The 18194-nt window shown below is 41.7% G+C and overlaps 41 non-coding genes across 41 annotated transcripts; all 41 read right to left on the reverse strand.

Moving 5' to 3' along the window:
- Nucleotides 1-78: 78 nt before the first annotated feature.
- Nucleotides 79-197, reverse strand: LOC142480533 (5S ribosomal RNA). Its single transcript, XR_012795075.1, has one exon. It is a non-coding gene; the product is annotated as a 5S ribosomal RNA (ribosomal RNA).
- A 286-nt stretch (nucleotides 198-483) lies between these two features.
- Nucleotides 484-602, reverse strand: LOC142479838 (5S ribosomal RNA). The gene has a single exon (XR_012794505.1). It is a non-coding gene; the product is annotated as a 5S ribosomal RNA (ribosomal RNA).
- A 676-nt stretch (nucleotides 603-1278) lies between these two features.
- LOC142480898 (5S ribosomal RNA) lies at nucleotides 1279-1397 on the reverse strand. The gene has a single exon (XR_012795380.1). It is a non-coding gene; the product is annotated as a 5S ribosomal RNA (ribosomal RNA).
- Nucleotides 1398-1683: 286 nt separating this feature from the next.
- On the reverse strand, nucleotides 1684-1802 carry LOC142480545 (5S ribosomal RNA). The gene has a single exon (XR_012795076.1). It is a non-coding gene; the product is annotated as a 5S ribosomal RNA (ribosomal RNA).
- A 286-nt stretch (nucleotides 1803-2088) lies between these two features.
- On the reverse strand, nucleotides 2089-2207 carry LOC142480557 (5S ribosomal RNA). The gene has a single exon (XR_012795077.1). It is a non-coding gene; the product is annotated as a 5S ribosomal RNA (ribosomal RNA).
- Nucleotides 2208-2493: 286 nt separating this feature from the next.
- On the reverse strand, nucleotides 2494-2612 carry LOC142479839 (5S ribosomal RNA). Its single transcript, XR_012794506.1, has one exon. It is a non-coding gene; the product is annotated as a 5S ribosomal RNA (ribosomal RNA).
- A 286-nt stretch (nucleotides 2613-2898) lies between these two features.
- LOC142480734 (5S ribosomal RNA) lies at nucleotides 2899-3017 on the reverse strand. The gene has a single exon (XR_012795227.1). It is a non-coding gene; the product is annotated as a 5S ribosomal RNA (ribosomal RNA).
- Nucleotides 3018-3303: 286 nt separating this feature from the next.
- LOC142480899 (5S ribosomal RNA) lies at nucleotides 3304-3422 on the reverse strand. Its single transcript, XR_012795381.1, has one exon. It is a non-coding gene; the product is annotated as a 5S ribosomal RNA (ribosomal RNA).
- A 286-nt stretch (nucleotides 3423-3708) lies between these two features.
- Nucleotides 3709-3827, reverse strand: LOC142480568 (5S ribosomal RNA). The gene has a single exon (XR_012795078.1). It is a non-coding gene; the product is annotated as a 5S ribosomal RNA (ribosomal RNA).
- A 286-nt stretch (nucleotides 3828-4113) lies between these two features.
- On the reverse strand, nucleotides 4114-4232 carry LOC142480579 (5S ribosomal RNA). Its single transcript, XR_012795079.1, has one exon. It is a non-coding gene; the product is annotated as a 5S ribosomal RNA (ribosomal RNA).
- A 286-nt stretch (nucleotides 4233-4518) lies between these two features.
- LOC142479840 (5S ribosomal RNA) lies at nucleotides 4519-4637 on the reverse strand. The gene has a single exon (XR_012794508.1). It is a non-coding gene; the product is annotated as a 5S ribosomal RNA (ribosomal RNA).
- A 286-nt stretch (nucleotides 4638-4923) lies between these two features.
- On the reverse strand, nucleotides 4924-5042 carry LOC142480586 (5S ribosomal RNA). The gene has a single exon (XR_012795080.1). It is a non-coding gene; the product is annotated as a 5S ribosomal RNA (ribosomal RNA).
- A 286-nt stretch (nucleotides 5043-5328) lies between these two features.
- Nucleotides 5329-5447, reverse strand: LOC142479841 (5S ribosomal RNA). Its single transcript, XR_012794509.1, has one exon. It is a non-coding gene; the product is annotated as a 5S ribosomal RNA (ribosomal RNA).
- A 286-nt stretch (nucleotides 5448-5733) lies between these two features.
- LOC142480900 (5S ribosomal RNA) lies at nucleotides 5734-5852 on the reverse strand. The gene has a single exon (XR_012795382.1). It is a non-coding gene; the product is annotated as a 5S ribosomal RNA (ribosomal RNA).
- A 286-nt stretch (nucleotides 5853-6138) lies between these two features.
- Nucleotides 6139-6257, reverse strand: LOC142480587 (5S ribosomal RNA). Its single transcript, XR_012795081.1, has one exon. It is a non-coding gene; the product is annotated as a 5S ribosomal RNA (ribosomal RNA).
- Nucleotides 6258-6543: 286 nt separating this feature from the next.
- On the reverse strand, nucleotides 6544-6662 carry LOC142480589 (5S ribosomal RNA). The gene has a single exon (XR_012795083.1). It is a non-coding gene; the product is annotated as a 5S ribosomal RNA (ribosomal RNA).
- Nucleotides 6663-6948: 286 nt separating this feature from the next.
- On the reverse strand, nucleotides 6949-7067 carry LOC142479842 (5S ribosomal RNA). Its single transcript, XR_012794510.1, has one exon. It is a non-coding gene; the product is annotated as a 5S ribosomal RNA (ribosomal RNA).
- Nucleotides 7068-7353: 286 nt separating this feature from the next.
- On the reverse strand, nucleotides 7354-7472 carry LOC142480590 (5S ribosomal RNA). Its single transcript, XR_012795084.1, has one exon. It is a non-coding gene; the product is annotated as a 5S ribosomal RNA (ribosomal RNA).
- Nucleotides 7473-7758: 286 nt separating this feature from the next.
- On the reverse strand, nucleotides 7759-7877 carry LOC142479843 (5S ribosomal RNA). The gene has a single exon (XR_012794511.1). It is a non-coding gene; the product is annotated as a 5S ribosomal RNA (ribosomal RNA).
- Nucleotides 7878-8553: 676 nt separating this feature from the next.
- Nucleotides 8554-8672, reverse strand: LOC142480161 (5S ribosomal RNA). Its single transcript, XR_012794818.1, has one exon. It is a non-coding gene; the product is annotated as a 5S ribosomal RNA (ribosomal RNA).
- A 286-nt stretch (nucleotides 8673-8958) lies between these two features.
- On the reverse strand, nucleotides 8959-9077 carry LOC142480591 (5S ribosomal RNA). Its single transcript, XR_012795085.1, has one exon. It is a non-coding gene; the product is annotated as a 5S ribosomal RNA (ribosomal RNA).
- Nucleotides 9078-9363: 286 nt separating this feature from the next.
- LOC142480592 (5S ribosomal RNA) lies at nucleotides 9364-9482 on the reverse strand. Its single transcript, XR_012795086.1, has one exon. It is a non-coding gene; the product is annotated as a 5S ribosomal RNA (ribosomal RNA).
- Nucleotides 9483-9768: 286 nt separating this feature from the next.
- Nucleotides 9769-9887, reverse strand: LOC142479844 (5S ribosomal RNA). The gene has a single exon (XR_012794512.1). It is a non-coding gene; the product is annotated as a 5S ribosomal RNA (ribosomal RNA).
- A 286-nt stretch (nucleotides 9888-10173) lies between these two features.
- Nucleotides 10174-10292, reverse strand: LOC142480901 (5S ribosomal RNA). The gene has a single exon (XR_012795384.1). It is a non-coding gene; the product is annotated as a 5S ribosomal RNA (ribosomal RNA).
- A 286-nt stretch (nucleotides 10293-10578) lies between these two features.
- LOC142480268 (5S ribosomal RNA) lies at nucleotides 10579-10697 on the reverse strand. The gene has a single exon (XR_012794921.1). It is a non-coding gene; the product is annotated as a 5S ribosomal RNA (ribosomal RNA).
- A 286-nt stretch (nucleotides 10698-10983) lies between these two features.
- On the reverse strand, nucleotides 10984-11102 carry LOC142480903 (5S ribosomal RNA). Its single transcript, XR_012795386.1, has one exon. It is a non-coding gene; the product is annotated as a 5S ribosomal RNA (ribosomal RNA).
- A 286-nt stretch (nucleotides 11103-11388) lies between these two features.
- Nucleotides 11389-11507, reverse strand: LOC142480593 (5S ribosomal RNA). The gene has a single exon (XR_012795087.1). It is a non-coding gene; the product is annotated as a 5S ribosomal RNA (ribosomal RNA).
- Nucleotides 11508-11793: 286 nt separating this feature from the next.
- Nucleotides 11794-11912, reverse strand: LOC142480594 (5S ribosomal RNA). The gene has a single exon (XR_012795088.1). It is a non-coding gene; the product is annotated as a 5S ribosomal RNA (ribosomal RNA).
- Nucleotides 11913-12198: 286 nt separating this feature from the next.
- LOC142479846 (5S ribosomal RNA) lies at nucleotides 12199-12317 on the reverse strand. The gene has a single exon (XR_012794513.1). It is a non-coding gene; the product is annotated as a 5S ribosomal RNA (ribosomal RNA).
- A 286-nt stretch (nucleotides 12318-12603) lies between these two features.
- Nucleotides 12604-12722, reverse strand: LOC142480595 (5S ribosomal RNA). Its single transcript, XR_012795089.1, has one exon. It is a non-coding gene; the product is annotated as a 5S ribosomal RNA (ribosomal RNA).
- A 286-nt stretch (nucleotides 12723-13008) lies between these two features.
- LOC142479847 (5S ribosomal RNA) lies at nucleotides 13009-13127 on the reverse strand. Its single transcript, XR_012794514.1, has one exon. It is a non-coding gene; the product is annotated as a 5S ribosomal RNA (ribosomal RNA).
- Nucleotides 13128-13413: 286 nt separating this feature from the next.
- LOC142479848 (5S ribosomal RNA) lies at nucleotides 13414-13532 on the reverse strand. The gene has a single exon (XR_012794515.1). It is a non-coding gene; the product is annotated as a 5S ribosomal RNA (ribosomal RNA).
- A 677-nt stretch (nucleotides 13533-14209) lies between these two features.
- On the reverse strand, nucleotides 14210-14328 carry LOC142480904 (5S ribosomal RNA). Its single transcript, XR_012795387.1, has one exon. It is a non-coding gene; the product is annotated as a 5S ribosomal RNA (ribosomal RNA).
- Nucleotides 14329-14614: 286 nt separating this feature from the next.
- LOC142479850 (5S ribosomal RNA) lies at nucleotides 14615-14733 on the reverse strand. Its single transcript, XR_012794517.1, has one exon. It is a non-coding gene; the product is annotated as a 5S ribosomal RNA (ribosomal RNA).
- Nucleotides 14734-15019: 286 nt separating this feature from the next.
- On the reverse strand, nucleotides 15020-15138 carry LOC142480596 (5S ribosomal RNA). Its single transcript, XR_012795090.1, has one exon. It is a non-coding gene; the product is annotated as a 5S ribosomal RNA (ribosomal RNA).
- Nucleotides 15139-15424: 286 nt separating this feature from the next.
- Nucleotides 15425-15543, reverse strand: LOC142480597 (5S ribosomal RNA). Its single transcript, XR_012795091.1, has one exon. It is a non-coding gene; the product is annotated as a 5S ribosomal RNA (ribosomal RNA).
- A 286-nt stretch (nucleotides 15544-15829) lies between these two features.
- On the reverse strand, nucleotides 15830-15948 carry LOC142479851 (5S ribosomal RNA). Its single transcript, XR_012794518.1, has one exon. It is a non-coding gene; the product is annotated as a 5S ribosomal RNA (ribosomal RNA).
- Nucleotides 15949-16234: 286 nt separating this feature from the next.
- On the reverse strand, nucleotides 16235-16353 carry LOC142480598 (5S ribosomal RNA). Its single transcript, XR_012795092.1, has one exon. It is a non-coding gene; the product is annotated as a 5S ribosomal RNA (ribosomal RNA).
- A 286-nt stretch (nucleotides 16354-16639) lies between these two features.
- Nucleotides 16640-16758, reverse strand: LOC142479852 (5S ribosomal RNA). Its single transcript, XR_012794519.1, has one exon. It is a non-coding gene; the product is annotated as a 5S ribosomal RNA (ribosomal RNA).
- Nucleotides 16759-17044: 286 nt separating this feature from the next.
- LOC142479853 (5S ribosomal RNA) lies at nucleotides 17045-17163 on the reverse strand. The gene has a single exon (XR_012794520.1). It is a non-coding gene; the product is annotated as a 5S ribosomal RNA (ribosomal RNA).
- A 677-nt stretch (nucleotides 17164-17840) lies between these two features.
- LOC142480905 (5S ribosomal RNA) lies at nucleotides 17841-17959 on the reverse strand. The gene has a single exon (XR_012795388.1). It is a non-coding gene; the product is annotated as a 5S ribosomal RNA (ribosomal RNA).
- Nucleotides 17960-18194: the final 235 nt, after the last annotated feature.

Consider the following 18194-nt stretch of genomic DNA (forward strand, 5'->3'; position numbering starts at 1 on the left):
AGTAGTAAAAAATGAAACATTTTCATTTGCTGCAAGGAATGCCATGTATATTTTCATTAGGGAAGCAAAAAATAAAAACACCCACAGCACCTGGTATTCCCAGGCAGTCTCCCAACCCAGTACTAATCAAGCCTCACCCTGCTTAGCTTCCGAGATCTGACGGGATCGGGCGCTTTCAAGGTAGTATGGCCGTAGGTGGAGATTGCTGTCTCATGATATCCTCTCATTCTTAAATCCATGAGCCTATATCTTGCTCCATGCATACACAGAGACTGAGAAAATGACAGGTGCACTCAAATGTACTATAGACGGAATTCTTGATGTCAGAATTCTATTTTGGAAGGTTGCATTGTGTTGAACTTTCAGAGGAAAAAACGATAGATTTCTTTGCCACTGCGGGAAAAAAGTAGCAAGAAATGAAACATTTTCATTTGCTGCGAGGAATGCCATGTATATTTTCATTAGGGAAGCGAAAAATAAAAACCCCTACAGCACCTGGTATTCCCAGGCAGTCTCCCAACCCAGTACTAATCAAGCCTCACCCTGCTTAGCTTCCGAGATCTGACGGGATCGGGCGCTGTCAAGGTAGTATGGCCGTAGGTGGAGATTGCTGTCTCATGATATCCTCTCATTCTTAAATCCATGAGCCTATATCTTGCTCCATGCATACACAGAGACTGAGAAAATGACAGGTGCACTCAAATGTACTATAGACGGAATTCTTGATGTCAGAATTCTATTTTGGAAGGTTGCATTGTGTTGAACTTTCAGAGGAAAAAACGATAGATTTCTTTGCCACTGCGGGAAAAAAGTAGTAAAAAATTTCAGAGGTGCCTATATTCAACCTCCTCCTGTTTGGATTTGAACTCACTATCTCTTCCAAGTATCAGCTTGAACACTGCACACCCCAACTCTGTGAGCCACAAGCTCACCATATCACATGCTGAGTGTTCTGAGGCCTGTATGATATATTTCTAAATGACATGGGAGGCATAAGTGTATTATTGTGACCGTTAAAAAAATACATTCTTGAAGAATTACCTTAAATGGAGAAATTAAATCAGAGACTGAGAAAATGACAGGTGCACTCAAATATACTATAGACGGAATTCTTGATGTCAGAATTCTATTTTGGAAGGTTGCATTGTGTTGAACTTTCAGAGGAAAAAACAATATATTTCTTTGCCACTCCGGGAAAAAAGTAGCAAGAAATGAAACATTTTCATTTGCTGCGAGGAATGCCATGTATATTTTCATTAGGGAAGCGAAAAATAAAAACCCCTACAGCACCTGGTATTCCCAGGCAGTCTCCCAACCCAGTACTAATCAAGCCTCACCCTGCTTAGCTTCCGAGATCTGACGGGATCGGGCGCTTTCAAGGTAGTATGGCCGTAGGTGGAGATTGCTGTCTCATGATATCCTCTCATTCTTAAATCCATGAGCCTATATCTTGCTCCATGCATACACAGAGACTGAGAAAATGACAGGTGCACTCAAATGTACTATAGACGGAATTCTTGATGTTAGAATTCTATTTTGGAAGGTTGCATTGTGTTGAACTTTCTGAGGAAAAAACGATATATTTCTTTGCCACTGCGGGAAAAAAGTAGTAAAAAATGAAACATTTTCATTTGCTGCAAGGAATGCCATGTATATTTTCATTAGGGAAGCAAAAAATAAAAACACCCACAGCACCTGGTATTCCCAGGCAGTCTCCCAACCCAGTACTAATCAAGCCTCACCCTGCTTAGCTTCCGAGATCTGACGGGATCGGGCGCTTTCAAGGTAGTATGGCCGTAGGTGGAGATTGCTGTCTCATGATATCCTCTCATTCTTAAATCCATGAGCCTATATCTTGCTCCATGCATACACAGAGACTGAGAAAATGACAGGTGCACTCAAATGTACTATAGACGGAATTCTTGATGTCAGAATTCTATTTTGGAAGGTTGCATTGTGTTGAACTTTCTGAGGAAAAAACGATATATTTCTTTGCCACTGCGGGAAAAAAGTAGTAAAAAATGAAACATTTTCATTTGCTGCAAGGAATGCCATGTATATTTTCATTAGGGAAGCAAAAAATAAAAACACCCACAGCACCTGGTATTCCCAGGCAGTCTCCCAACCCAGTACTAATCAAGCCTCACCCTGCTTAGCTTCCGAGATCTGACGGGATCGGGCGCTTTCAAGGTAGTATGGCCGTAGGTGGAGATTGCTGTCTCATGATATCCTCTCATTCTTAAATCCATGAGCCTATATCTTGCTCCATGCATACACAGAGACTGAGAAAATGACAGGTGCACTCAAATGTACTATAGACGGAATTCTTGATGTCAGAATTCTATTTTGGAAGGTTGCATTGTGTTGAACTTTCAGAGGAAAAAACGATATATTTCTTTGCCACTGCGGGAAAAAAGTAGCAAGAAATGAAACATTTTCATTTGCTGCGAGGAATGCCATGTATATTTTCATTAGGGAAGCGAAAAATAAAAACCCCTACAGCACCTGGTATTCCCAGGCAGTCTCCCAACCCAGTACTAATCAAGCCTCACCCTGCTTAGCTTCCGAGATCTGACGGGATCGGGCGCTGTCAAGGTAGTATGGCCGTAGGTGGAGATTGCTGTCTCATGATATCCTCTCATTCTTAAATCCATGAGCCTATATCTTGCTCCATGCATACACAGAGACTGAGAAAATGACAGGTGCACTCAAATGTACTATAGACGGAATTCTTGATGTCAGAATTCTATTTTGGAAGGTTGCATTGTGTTGAACTTTCAGAGGAAAAAACGATAGATTTCTTTGCCACTGCGGGAAAAAAGTAGTAAAAAATGAAACATTTTCATTTGCTGCAAGGAATGCCATGTATATTTTCATTAGGGAAGCAAAAAATAAAAACACCCACAGCACCTGGTATTCCCAGGGAGTCTCCCAACCCAGTACTAATCAAGCCTCACCCTGCTTAGCTTCCGAGATCTGACGGGATCGGGCGCTTTCAAGGTAGTATGGCCGTAGGTGGAGATTGCTGTCTCATGATATCCTCTCATTCTTAAATCCATGAGCCTATATCTTGCTCCATGCATACACAGAGACTGAGAAAATGACAGGTGCACTCAAATGTACTATAGACGGAATTCTTGATGTCAGAATTCTATTTTGGAAGGTTGCATTGTGTTGAACTTTCAGAGGAAAAAACGATATATTTCTTTGCCACTGCGGGAAAAAAGTAGCAAGAAATGAAACATTTTCATTTGCTGCGAGGAATGCCATGTATATTTTCATTAGGGAAGCGAAAAATAAAAACCCCTACAGCACCTGGTATTCCCAGGCAGTCTCCCAACCCAGTACTAATCAAGCCTCACCCTGCTTAGCTTCCGAGATCTGACGGGATCGGGCGCTTTCAAGGTAGTATGGCCGTAGGTGGAGATTGCTGTCTCATGATATCCTCTCATTCTTAAATCCATGAGCCTATATCTTGCTCCATGCATACACAGAGACTGAGAAAATGACAGGTGCACTCAAATGTACTATAGACGGAATTCTTGATGTCAGAATTCTATTTTGGAAGGTTGCATTGTGTTGAACTTTCTGAGGAAAAAACGATAGATTTCTTTGCCACTGCGGGAAAAAAGTAGTAAAAAATGAAACATTTTCATTTGCTGCAAGGAATGCCATGTATATTTTCATTAGGGAAGCAAAAAATAAAAACACCCACAGCACCTGGTATTCCCAGGCAGTCTCCCAACCCAGTACTAATCAAGCCTCACCCTGCTTAGCTTCCGAGATCTGACGGGATCGGGCGCTTTCAAGGTAGTATGGCCGTAGGTGGAGATTGCTGTCTCATGATATCCTCTCATTCTTAAATCCATGAGCCTATATCTTGCTCCATGCATACACAGAGACTGAGAAAATGACAGGTGCACTCAAATGTACTATAGACGGAATTCTTGATGTCAGAATTCTATTTTGGAAGGTTGCATTGTGTTGAACTTTCTGAGGAAAAAACGATATATTTCTTTGCCACTACGGGAAAAAAGTAGTAAAAAATGAAACATTTTCATTTGCTGCAAGGAATGCCATGTATATTTTCATTAGGGAAGCAAAAAATAAAAACACCCACAGCACCTGGTATTCCCAGGCAGTCTCCCAACCCAGTACTAATCAAGCCTCACCCTGCTTAGCTTCCGAGATCTGACGGGATCGGGCGCTTTCAAGGTAGTATGGCCGTAGGTGGAGATTGCTGTCTCATGATATCCTCTCATTCTTAAATCCATGAGCCTATATCTTGCTCCATGCATACACAGAGACTGAGAAAATGACAGGTGCACTCAAATGTACTATAGACGGAATTCTTGATGTCAGAATTCTATTTTGGAAGGTTGCATTGTGTTGAACTTTCAGAGGAAAAAACGATAGATTTCTTTGCCACTGCGGGAAAAAAGTAGCAAGAAATGAAACATTTTCATTTGCTGCGAGGAATGCCATGTATATTTTCATTAGGGAAGCGAAAAATAAAAACCCCTACAGCACCTGGTATTCCCAGGCAGTCTCCCAACCCAGTACTAATCAAGCCTCACCCTGCTTAGCTTCCGAGATCTGACGGGATCGGGCGCTGTCAAGGTAGTATGGCCGTAGGTGGAGATTGCTGTCTCATGATATCCTCTCATTCTTAAATCCATGAGCCTATATCTTGCTCCATGCATACACAGAGACTGAGAAAATGACAGGTGCACTCAAATGTACTATAGACGGAATTCTTGATGTCAGAATTCTATTTTGGAAGGTTGCATTGTGTTGAACTTTCTGAGGAAAAAACGATATATTTCTTTGCCACTACGGGAAAAAAGTAGTAAAAAATGAAACATTTTCATTTGCTGCAAGGAATGCCATGTATATTTTCATTAGGGAAGCAAAAAATAAAAACACCCACAGCACCTGGTATTCCCAGGCAGTCTCCCAACCCAGTACTAATCAAGCCTCACCCTGCTTAGCTTCCGAGATCTGACGGGATCGGGCGCTTTCAAGGTAGTATGGCCGTAGGTGGAGATTGCTGTCTCATGATATCCTCTCATTCTTAAATCCATGAGCCTATATCTTGCTCCATGCATACACAGAGACTGAGAAAATGACAGGTGCACTCAAATGTACTATACACGGAATTCTTGATGTCAGAATTCTATTTTGGAAGGTTGCATTGTGTTGAACTTTCAGAGGAAAAAACGATAGATTTCTTTGCCACTGCGGGAAAAAAGTAGCAAGAAATGAAACATTTTCATTTGCTGCGAGGAATGCCATGTATATTTTCATTAGGGAAGCGAAAAATAAAAACCCCTACAGCACCTGGTATTCCCAGGCAGTCTCCCAACCCAGTACTAATCAAGCCTCACCCTGCTTAGCTTCCGAGATCTGACGGGATCGGGCGCTGTCAAGGTAGTATGGCCGTAGGTGGAGATTGCTGTCTCATGATATCCTCTCATTCTTAAATCCATGAGCCTATATCTTGCTCCATGCATACACAGAGACTGAGAAAATGACAGGTGCACTCAAATGTACTATAGACGGAATTCTTGATGTCAGAATTCTATTTTGGAAGGTTGCATTGTGTTGAACTTTCAGAGGAAAAAACGATATATTTCTTTGCCACTGCGGGAAAAAAGTAGCAAGAAATGAAACATTTTCATTTGCTGCGAGGAATGCCATGTATATTTTCATTAGGGAAGCGAAAAATAAAAACCCCTACAGCACCTGGTATTCCCAGGCAGTCTCCCAACCCAGTACTAATCAAGCCTCACCCTGCTTAGCTTCCGAGATCTGACGGGATCGGGCGCTTTCAAGGTAGTATGGCCGTAGGTGGAGATTGCTGTCTCATGATATCCTCTCATTCTTAAATCCATGAGCCTATATCTTGCTCCATGCATACACAGAGACTGAGAAAATGACAGGTGCACTCAAATGTACTATAGACGGAATTCTTGATGTCAGAATTCTATTTTGGAAGGTTGCATTGTGTTGAACTTTCTGAGGAAAAAACGATAGATTTCTTTGCCACTGCGGGAAAAAAGTAGTAAAAAATGAAACATTTTCATTTGCTGCAAGGAATGCCATGTATATTTTCATTAGGGAAGCAAAAAATAAAAACACCCACAGCACCTGGTATTCCCAGGCAGTCTCCCAACCCAGTACTAATCAAGCCTCACCCTGCTTAGCTTCCGAGATCTGACGGGATCGGGCGCTTTCAAGGTAGTATGGCCGTAGGTGGAGATTGCTGTCTCATGATATCCTCTCATTCTTAAATCCATGAGCCTATATCTTGCTCCATGCATACACAGAGACTGAGAAAATGACAGGTGCACTCAAATGTACTATAGACGGAATTCTTGATGTCAGAATTCTATTTTGGAAGGTTGCATTGTGTTGAACTTTCTGAGGAAAAAACGATATATTTCTTTGCCACTACGGGAAAAAAGTAGTAAAAAATGAAACATTTTCATTTGCTGCAAGGAATGCCATGTATATTTTCATTAGGGAAGCAAAAAATAAAAACACCCACAGCACCTGGTATTCCCAGGCAGTCTCCCAACCCAGTACTAATCAAGCCTCACCCTGCTTAGCTTCCGAGATCTGACGGGATCGGGCGCTTTCAAGGTAGTATGGCCGTAGGTGGAGATTGCTGTCTCATGATATCCTCTCATTCTTAAATCCATGAGCCTATATCTTGCTCCATGCATACACAGAGACTGAGAAAATGACAGGTGCACTCAAATGTACTATAGACGGAATTCTTGATGTCAGAATTCTATTTTGGAAGGTTGCATTGTGTTGAACTTTCAGAGGAAAAAACGATAGATTTCTTTGCCACTGCGGGAAAAAAGTAGCAAGAAATGAAACATTTTCATTTGCTGCGAGGAATGCCATGTATATTTTCATTAGGGAAGCGAAAAATAAAAACCCCTACAGCACCTGGTATTCCCAGGCAGTCTCCCAACCCAGTACTAATCAAGCCTCACCCTGCTTAGCTTCCGAGATCTGACGGGATCGGGCGCTGTCAAGGTAGTATGGCCGTAGGTGGAGATTGCTGTCTCATGATATCCTCTCATTCTTAAATCCATGAGCCTATATCTTGCTCCATGCATACACAGAGACTGAGAAAATGACAGGTGCACTCAAATGTACTATAGACGGAATTCTTGATGTCAGAATTCTATTTTGGAAGGTTGCATTGTGTTGAACTTTCTGAGGAAAAAACGATATATTTCTTTGCCACTACGGGAAAAAAGTAGTAAAAAATGAAACATTTTCATTTGCTGCAAGGAATGCCATGTATATTTTCATTAGGGAAGCAAAAAATAAAAACACCCACAGCACCTGGTATTCCCAGGCAGTCTCCCAACCCAGTACTAATCAAGCCTCACCCTGCTTAGCTTCCGAGATCTGACGGGATCGGGCGCTTTCAAGGTAGTATGGCCGTAGGTGGAGATTGCTGTCTCATGATATCCTCTCATTCTTAAATCCATGAGCCTATATCTTGCTCCATGCATACACAGAGACTGAGAAAATGACAGGTGCACTCAAATGTACTATACACGGAATTCTTGATGTCAGAATTCTATTTTGGAAGGTTGCATTGTGTTGAACTTTCAGAGGAAAAAACGATAGATTTCTTTGCCACTGCGGGAAAAAAGTAGCAAGAAATGAAACATTTTCATTTGCTGCGAGGAATGCCATGTATATTTTCATTAGGGAAGCGAAAAATAAAAACCCCTACAGCACCTGGTATTCCCAGGCAGTCTCCCAACCCAGTACTAATCAAGCCTCACCCTGCTTAGCTTCCGAGATCTGACGGGATCGGGCGCTGTCAAGGTAGTATGGCCGTAGGTGGAGATTGCTGTCTCATGATATCCTCTCATTCTTAAATCCATGAGCCTATATCTTGCTCCATGCATACACAGAGACTGAGAAAATGACAGGTGCACTCAAATGTACTATAGACGGAATTCTTGATGTCAGAATTCTATTTTGGAAGGTTGCATTGTGTTGAACTTTCAGAGGAAAAAACGATAGATTTCTTTGCCACTGCGGGAAAAAAGTAGTAAAAAATTTCAGAGGTGCCTATATTCAACCTCCTCCTGTTTGGATTTGAACTCACTATCTCTTCCAAGTATCAGCTTGAACACTGCACACCCCAACTCTGTGAGCCACAAGCTCACCATATCACATGCTGAGTGTTCTGAGGCCTGTATGATATATTTCTAAATGACATGGGAGGCATAAGTGTATTATTGTGACCGTTAAAAAAATACATTCTTGAAGAATTACCTTAAATGGAGAAATTAAATCAGAGACTGAGAAAATGACAGGTGCACTCAAATATACTATAGACGGAATTCTTGATGTCAGAATTCTATTTTGGAAGGTTGCATTGTGTTGAACTTTCAGAGGAAAAAACAATATATTTCTTTGCCACTCCGGGAAAAAAGTAGCAAGAAATGAAACATTTTCATTTGCTGCGAGGAATGCCATGTATATTTTCATTAGGGAAGCGAAAAATAAAAACCCCTACAGCACCTGGTATTCCCAGGCAGTCTCCCAACCCAGTACTAATCAAGCCTCACCCTGCTTAGCTTCCGAGATCTGACGGGATCAGGCGCTTTCAAGGTAGTATGGCCGTAGGTGGAGATTGCTGTCTCATGATATCCTCTCATTCTTAAATCCATGAGCCTATATCTTGCTCCATGCATACACAGAGACTGAGAAAATGACAGGTGCACTCAAATGTACTATAGACGGAATTCTTGATGTTAGAATTCTATTTTGGAAGGTTGCATTGTGTTGAACTTTCTGAGGAAAAAACGATATATTTCTTTGCCACTGCGGGAAAAAAGTAGTAAAAAATGAAACATTTTCATTTGCTGCAAGGAATGCCATGTATATTTTCATTAGGGAAGCAAAAAATAAAAACACCCACAGCACCTGGTATTCCCAGGCAGTCTCCCAACCCAGTACTAATCAAGCCTCACCCTGCTTAGCTTCCGAGATCTGACGGGATCGGGCGCTTTCAAGGTAGTATGGCCGTAGGTGGAGATTGCTGTCTCATGATATCCTCTCATTCTTAAATCCATGAGCCTATATCTTGCTCCATGCATACACAGAGACTGAGAAAATGACAGGTGCACTCAAATGTACTATAGACGGAATTCTTGATGTCAGAATTCTATTTTGGAAGGTTGCATTGTGTTGAACTTTCTGAGGAAAAAACGATATATTTCTTTGCCACTGCGGGAAAAAAGTAGTAAAAAATGAAACATTTTCATTTGCTGCAAGGAATGCCATGTATATTTTCATTAGGGAAGCAAAAAATAAAAACACCCACAGCACCTGGTATTCCCAGGCAGTCTCCCAACCCAGTACTAATCAAGCCTCACCCTGCTTAGCTTCCGAGATCTGACGGGATCGGGCGCTTTCAAGGTAGTATGGCCGTAGGTGGAGATTGCTGTCTCATGATATCCTCTCATTCTTAAATCCATGAGCCTATATCTTGCTCCATGCATACACAGAGACTGAGAAAATGACAGGTGCACTCAAATGTACTATAGACGGAATTCTTGATGTCAGAATTCTATTTTGGAAGGTTGCATTGTGTTGAACTTTCAGAGGAAAAAACGATATATTTCTTTGCCACTGCGGGAAAAAAGTAGCAAGAAATGAAACATTTTCATTTGCTGCGAGGAATGCCATGTATATTTTCATTAGGGAAGCGAAAAATAAAAACCCCTACAGCACCTGGTATTCCCAGGCAGTCTCCCAACCCAGTACTAATCAAGCCTCACCCTGCTTAGCTTCCGAGATCTGACGGGATCGGGCGCTGTCAAGGTAGTATGGCCGTAGGTGGAGATTGCTGTCTCATGATATCCTCTCATTCTTAAATCCATGAGCCTATATCTTGCTCCATGCATACACAGAGACTGAGAAAATGACAGGTGCACTCAAATGTACTATAGACGGAATTCTTGATGTCAGAATTCTATTTTGGAAGGTTGCATTGTGTTGAACTTTCAGAGGAAAAAACGATATATTTCTTTGCCACTGCGGGAAAAAAGTAGCAAGAAATGAAACATTTTCATTTGCTGCGAGGAATGCCATGTATATTTTCATTAGGGAAGCGAAAAATAAAAACCCCTACAGCACCTGGTATTCCCAGGCAGTCTCCCAACCCAGTACTAATCAAGCCTCACCCTGCTTAGCTTCCGAGATCTGACGGGATCGGGCGCTTTCAAGGTAGTATGGCCGTAGGTGGAGATTGCTGTCTCATGATATCCTCTCATTCTTAAATCCATGAGCCTATATCTTGCTCCATGCATACACAGAGACTGAGAAAATGACAGGTGCACTCAAATGTACTATAGACGGAATTCTTGATGTCAGAATTCTATTTTGGAAGGTTGCATTGTGTTGAACTTTCAGAGGAAAAAACGATATATTTCTTTGCCACTGCGGGAAAAAAGTAGCAAGAAATGAAACATTTTCATTTGCTGCGAGGAATGCCATGTATATTTTCATTAGGGAAGCGAAAAATAAAAACCCCTACAGCACCTGGTATTCCCAGGCAGTCTCCCAACCCAGTACTAATCAAGCCTCACCCTGCTTAGCTTCCGAGATCTGACGGGATCAGGCGCTGTCAAGGTAGTATGGCCGTAGGTGGAGATTGCTGTCTCATGATATCCTCTCATTCTTAAATCCATGAGCCTATATCTTGCTCCATGCATACACAGAGACTGAGAAAATGACAGGTGCACTCAAATGTACTATAGACGGAATTCTTGATGTCAGAATTCTATTTTGGAAGGTTGCATTGTGTTGAACTTTCAGAGGAAAAAACAATATATTTCTTTGCCACTCCGGGAAAAAAGTAGCAAGAAATGAAACATTTTCATTTGCTGCGAGGAATGCCATGTATATTTTCATTAGGGAAGCGAAAAATAAAAACCCCTACAGCACCTGGTATTCCCAGGCAGTCTCCCAACCCAGTACTAATCAAGCCTCACCCTGCTTAGCTTCCGAGATCTGACGGGATCGGGCGCTTTCAAGGTAGTATGGCCGTAGGTGGAGATTGCTGTCTCATGATATCCTCTCATTCTTAAATCCATGAGCCTATATCTTGCTCCATGCATACACAGAGACTGAGAAAATGACAGGTGCACTCAAATGTACTATAGACGGAATTCTTGATGTCAGAATTCTATTTTGGAAGGTTGCATTGTGTTGAACTTTCTGAGGAAAAAACGATATATTTCTTTGCCACTGCGGGAAAAAAGTAGTAAAAAATGAAACATTTTCATTTGCTGCAAGGAATGCCATGTATATTTTCATTAGGGAAGCAAAAAATAAAAACACCCACAGCACCTGGTATTCCCAGGCAGTCTCCCAACCCAGTACTAATCAAGCCTCACCCTGCTTAGCTTCCGAGATCTGACGGGATCGGGCGCTTTCAAGGTAGTATGGCCGTAGGTGGAGATTGCTGTCTCATGATATCCTCTCATTCTTAAATCCATGAGCCTATATCTTGCTCCATGCATACACAGAGACTGAGAAAATGACAGGTGCACTCAAATGTACTATAGACGGAATTCTTGATGTCAGAATTCTATTTTGGAAGGTTGCATTGTGTTGAACTTTCTGAGGAAAAAACGATAGATTTCTTTGCCACTGCGGGAAAAAAGTAGTAAAAAATGAAACATTTTCATTTGCTGCAAGGAATGCCATGTATATTTTCATTAGGGAAGCAAAAAATAAAAACACCCACAGCACCTGGTATTCCCAGGCAGTCTCCCAACCCAGTACTAATCAAGCCTCACCCTGCTTAGCTTCCGAGATCTGACGGGATCGGGCGCTTTCAAGGTAGTATGGCCGTAGGTGGAGATTGCTGTCTCATGATATCCTCTCATTCTTAAATCCATGAGCCTATATCTTGCTCCATGCATACACAGAGACTGAGAAAATGACAGGTGCACTCAAATGTACTATAGACGGAATTCTTGATGTCAGAATTCTATTTTGGAAGGTTGCATTGTGTTGAACTTTCAGAGGAAAAAACGATATATTTCTTTGCCACTGCGGGAAAAAAGTAGCAAGAAATGAAACATTTTCATTTGCTGCGAGGAATGCCATGTATATTTTCATTAGGGAAGCGAAAAATAAAAACCCCTACAGCACCTGGTATTCCCAGGCAGTCTCCCAACCCAGTACTAATCAAGCCTCACCCTGCTTAGCTTCCGAGATCTGACGGGATCGGGCGCTGTCAAGGTAGTATGGCCGTAGGTGGAGATTGCTGTCTCATGATATCCTCTCATTCTTAAATCCATGAGCCTATATCTTACTCCATGCATACACAGAGACTGAGAAAATGACAGGTGCACTCAAATGTACTATAGACGGAATTCTTGATGTCAGAATTCTATTTTGGAAGGTTGCATTGTGTTGAACTTTCTGAGGAAAAAACGATATATTTCTTTGCCACTGCGGGAAAAAAGTAGTAAAAAATGAAACATTTTCATTTGCTGCAAGGAATGCCATGTATATTTTCATTAGGGAAGCAAAAAATAAAAACACCCACAGCACCTGGTATTCCCAGGCAGTCTCCCAACCCAGTACTAATCAAGCCTCACCCTGCTTAGCTTCCGAGATCTGACGGGATCGGGCGCTTTCAAGGTAGTATGGCCGTAGGTGGAGATTGCTGTCTCATGATATCCTCTCATTCTTAAATCCATGAGCCTATATCTTGCTCCATGCATACACAGAGACTGAGAAAATGACAGGTGCACTCAAATGTACTATAGACGGAATTCTTGATGTCAGAATTCTATTTTGGAAGGTTGCATTGTGTTGAACTTTCAGAGGAAAAAACGATATATTTCTTTGCCACTGCGGGAAAAAAGTAGCAAGAAATGAAACATTTTCATTTGCTGCGAGGAATGCCATGTATATTTTCATTAGGGAAGCGAAAAATAAAAACCCCTACAGCACCTGGTATTCCCAGGCAGTCTCCCAACCCAGTACTAATCAAGCCTCACCCTGCTTAGCTTCCGAGATCTGACGGGATCGGGCGCTGTCAAGGTAGTATGGCCGTAGGTGGAGATTGCTGTCTCATGATATCCTCTCATTCTTAAATCCATGAGCCTATATCTTGCTCCATGCATACACAGAGACTGAGAAAATGACAGGTGCACTCAAATGTACTATAGACGGAATTCTTGATGTCAGAATTCTATTTTGGAAGGTTGCATTGTGTTGAACTTTCAGAGGAAAAAACGATAGATTTCTTTGCCACTGCGGGAAAAAAGTAGCAAGAAATGAAACATTTTCATTTGCTGCGAGGAATGCCATGTATATTTTCATTAGGGAAGCGAAAAATAAAAACCCCTACAGCACCTGGTATTCCCAGGCAGTCTCCCAACCCAGTACTAATCAAGCCTCACCCTGCTTAGCTTCCGAGATCTGACGGGATCGGGCGCTGTCAAGGTAGTATGGCCGTAGGTGGAGGTTGCTGTCTCATGATATCCTCTCATTCTTAAATCCATGAGCCTATATCTTGCTCCATGCATACACAGAGACTGAGAAAATGACAGGTGCACTCAAATGTACTATAGACGGAATTCTTGATGTCAGAATTCTATTTTGGAAGGTTGCATTGTGTTGAACTTTCAGAGGAAAAAACGATAGATTTCTTTGCCACTGCGGGAAAAAAGTAGTAAAAAAATTTCAGAGGTGCCTATATTCAACCTCCTCCTGTTTGGATTTGAACTCACTATCTCTTCCAAGTATCAGCTTGAACACTGCACACCCCAACTCTGTGAGCCACAAGCTCACCATATAACATGCTGAGTGTTCTGAGGCCTGTATGATATATTTCTAAATGACATGGGAGGCATAAGTGTATTATTGTGACCGTTAAAAAAATACATTCTTGAAGAATTACCTTAAATGGAGAAATTAAATCAGAGACTGAGAAAATGACAGGTGCACTCAAATATACTATAAACGGAATTCTTGATGTCAGAATTCTATTTTGGAAGGTTGCATTGTGTTGAACTTTCAGAGGAAAAAACAATATATTTCTTTGCCACTCCGGGAAAAAAGTAGCAAGAAATGAAACATTTTCATTTGCTGCGAGGAATGCCATGTATATTTTCATTAGGGAAGCGAAAAATAAAAACCCCTACAGCACCTGGTATTCCCAGGCAGTCTCCCAACCCAGTACTAATCAAGCCTCACCCTGCTTAGCTTCCGAGATCTGACGGGATCGGGCGCTTTCAAGGTAGTATGGCCGTAGGTGGAGATTGCTGACTCATGATATCCTCTCATTCTTAAATCCATGAGCCTATATCTTGCTCCATGCATACACAGAGACTGAGAAAATGACAGGTGCACTCAAATGTACTATAGACGGAATTCTTGATGTCAGAATTCTATTTTGGAAGGTTGCATTGTGTTGAACTTTCAGAGGAAAAAACGATAGATTTCTTTGCCACTGCGGGAAAAAAGTAGCAAGAAATGAAACATTTTCATTTGCTGCGAGGAATGCCATGTATATTTTCATTAGGGAAGCGAAAAATAAAAACCCCTACAGCACCTGGTATTCCCAGGCAGTCTCCCAACCCAGTACTAATCAAGCCTCACCCTGCTTAGCTTCCGAGATCTGACGGGATCGGGCGCTGTCAAGGTAGTATGGCCGTAGGTGGAGATTGCTGTCTCATGATATCCTCTCATTCTTAAATCCATGAGCCTATATCTTGCTCCATGCATACACAGAGACTGAGAAAATGACAGGTGCACTCAAATGTACTATAGACGGAATTCTTGATGTCAGAATTCTATTTTGGAAGGTTGCATTGTGTTGAACTTTCTGAGGAAAAAACGATATATTTCTTTGCCACTGCGGGAAAAAAGTAGTAAAAAATGAAACATTTTCATTTGCTGCAAGGAATGCCATGTATATTTTCATTAGGGAAGCAAAAAATAAAAACACCCACAGCACCTGGTATTCCCAGGCAGTCTCCCAACCCAGTACTAATCAAGCCTCACCCTGCTTAGCTTCCGAGATCTGACGGGATCGGGCGCTTTCAAGGTAGTATGGCCGTAGGTGGAGATTGCTGTCTCATGATATCCTCTCATTCTTAAATCCATGAGCCTATATCTTGCTCCATGCATACACAGAGACTGAGAAAATGACAGGTGCACTCAAATGTACTATAGACGGAATTCTTGATGTCAGAATTCTATTTTGGAAGGTTGCATTGTGTTGAACTTTCTGAGGAAAAAACGATAGATTTCTTTGCCACTGCGGGAAAAAAGTAGTAAAAAATGAAACATTTTCATTTGCTGCAAGGAATGCCATGTATATTTTCATTAGGGAAGCAAAAAATAAAAACACCCACAGCACCTGGTATTCCCAGGCAGTCTCCCAACCCAGTACTAATCAAGCCTCACCCTGCTTAGCTTCCGAGATCTGACGGGATCGGGCGCTTTCAAGGTAGTATGGCCGTAGGTGGAGATTGCTGTCTCATGATATCCTCTCATTCTTAAATCCATGAGCCTATATCTTGCTCCATGCATACACAGAGACTGAGAAAATGACAGGTGCACTCAAATGTACTATAGACGGAATTCTTGATGTCAGAATTCTATTTTGGAAGGTTGCATTGTGTTGAACTTTCAGAGGAAAAAACGATATATTTCTTTGCCACTGCGGGAAAAAAGTAGCAAGAAATGAAACATTTTCATTTGCTGCGAGGAATGCCATGTATATTTTCATTAGGGAAGCGAAAAATAAAAACCCCTACAGCACCTGGTATTCCCAGGCAGTCTCCCAACCCAGTACTAATCAAGCCTCACCCTGCTTAGCTTCCGAGATCTGACGGGATCGGGCGCTGTCAAGGTAGTATGGCCGTAGGTGGAGATTGCTGTCTCATGATATCCTCTCATTCTTAAATCCATGAGCCTATATCTTACTCCATGCATACACAGAGACTGAGAAAATGACAGGTGCACTCAAATGTACTATAGACGGAATTCTTGATGTCAGAATTCTATTTTGGAAGGTTGCATTGTGTTGAACTTTCTGAGGAAAAAACGATATATTTCTTTGCCACTGCGGGAAAAAAGTAGTAAAAAATGAAACATTTTCATTTGCTGCAAGGAATGCCATGTATATTTTCATTAGGGAAGCAAAAAATAAAAACACCCACAGCACCTGGTATTCCCAGGCAGTCTCCCAACCCAGTACTAATCAAGCCTCACCCTGCTTAGCTTCCGAGATCTGACGGGATCGGGCGCTTTCAAGGTAGTATGGCCGTAGGTGGAGATTGCTGTCTCATGATATCCTCTCATTCTTAAATCCATGAGCCTATATCTTGCTCCATGCATACACAGAGACTGAGAAAATGACAGGTGCACTCAAATGTACTATAGACGGAATTCTTGATGTCAGAATTCTATTTTGGAAGGTTGCATTGTGTTGAACTTTCAGAGGAAAAAACGATAGATTTCTTTGCCACTGCGGGAAAAAAGTAGCAAGAAATGAAACATTTTCATTTGCTGCGAGGAATGCCATGTATATTTTCATTAGGGAAGCGAAAAATAAAAACCCCTACAGCACCTGGTATTCCCAGGCAGTCTCCCAACCCAGTACTAATCAAGCCTCACCCTGCTTAGCTTCCGAGATCTGACGGGATCGGGCGCTGTCAAGGTAGTATGGCCGTAGGTGGAGATTGCTGTCTCATGATATCCTCTCATTCTTAAATCCATGAGCCTATATCTTGCTCCATGCATACACAGAGACTGAGAAAATGACAGGTGCACTCAAATGTACTATAGACGGAATTCTTGATGTCAGAATTCTATTTTGGAAGGTTGCATTGTGTTGAACTTTCAGAGGAAAAAACGATAGATTTCTTTGCCACTGCGGGAAAAAAGTAGCAAGAAATGAAACATTTTCATTTGCTGCGAGGAATGCCATGTATATTTTCATTAGGGAAGCGAAAAATAAAAACCCCTACAGCACCTGGTATTCCCAGGCAGTCTCCCAACCCAGTACTAATCAAGCCTCACCCTGCTTAGCTTCCGAGATCTGACGGGATCGGGCGCTGTCAAGGTAGTATGGCCGTAGGTGGAGGTTGCTGTCTCATGATATCCTCTCATTCTTAAATCCATGAGCCTATATCTTGCTCCATGCATACACAGAGACTGAGAAAATGACAGGTGCACTCAAATGTACTATAGACGGAATTCTTGATGTCAGAATTCTATTTTGGAAGGTTGCATTGTGTTGAACTTTCAGAGGAAAAAACGATAGATTTCTTTGCCACTGCGGGAAAAAAGTAGTAAAAAAATTTCAGAGGTGCCTATATTCAACCTCCTCCTGTTTGGATTTGAACTCACTATCTCTTCCAAGTATCAGCTTGAACACTGCACACCCCAACTCTGTGAGCCACAAGCTCACCATATAACATGCTGAGTGTTCTGAGGCCTGTATGATATATTTCTAAATGACATGGGAGGCATAAGTGTATTATTGTGACCGTTAAAAAAATACATTCTTGAAGAATTACCTTAAATGGAGAAATTAAATCAGAGACTGAGAAAATGACAGGTGCACTCAAATATACTATAAACGGAATTCTTGATGTCAGAATTCTATTTTGGAAGGTTGCATTGTGTTGAACTTTCAGAGGAAAAAACAATATATTTCTTTGCCACTCCGGGAAAAAAGTAGCAAGAAATGAAACATTTTCATTTGCTGCGAGGAATGCCATGTATATTTTCATTAGGGAAGCGAAAAATAAAAACCCCTACAGCACCTGGTATTCCCAGGCAGTCTCCCAACCCAGTACTAATCAAGCCTCACCCTGCTTAGCTTCCGAGATCTGACGGGATCGGGCGCTTTCAAGGTAGTATGGCCGTAGGTGGAGATTGCTGACTCATGATATCCTCTCATTCTTAAATCCATGAGCCTATATCTTGCTCCATGCATACACAGAGACTGAGAAAATGACAGGTGCACTCAAATGTACTATAGACGGAATTCTTGATGTCAGAATTCTATTTTGGAAGGTTGCATTGTGTTGAACTTTCAGAGGAAAAAACGATAGATTTCTTTGCCACTGCGGGAAAAAAGTAGCAAGAAATGAAACATTTTCATT

This window comes from Ascaphus truei, unplaced genomic scaffold, assembly GCF_040206685.1.
Source record: "Ascaphus truei isolate aAscTru1 unplaced genomic scaffold, aAscTru1.hap1 HAP1_SCAFFOLD_242, whole genome shotgun sequence".
In the NCBI taxonomy this organism is placed as follows: Eukaryota; Metazoa; Chordata; class Amphibia; order Anura; family Ascaphidae; genus Ascaphus; species Ascaphus truei.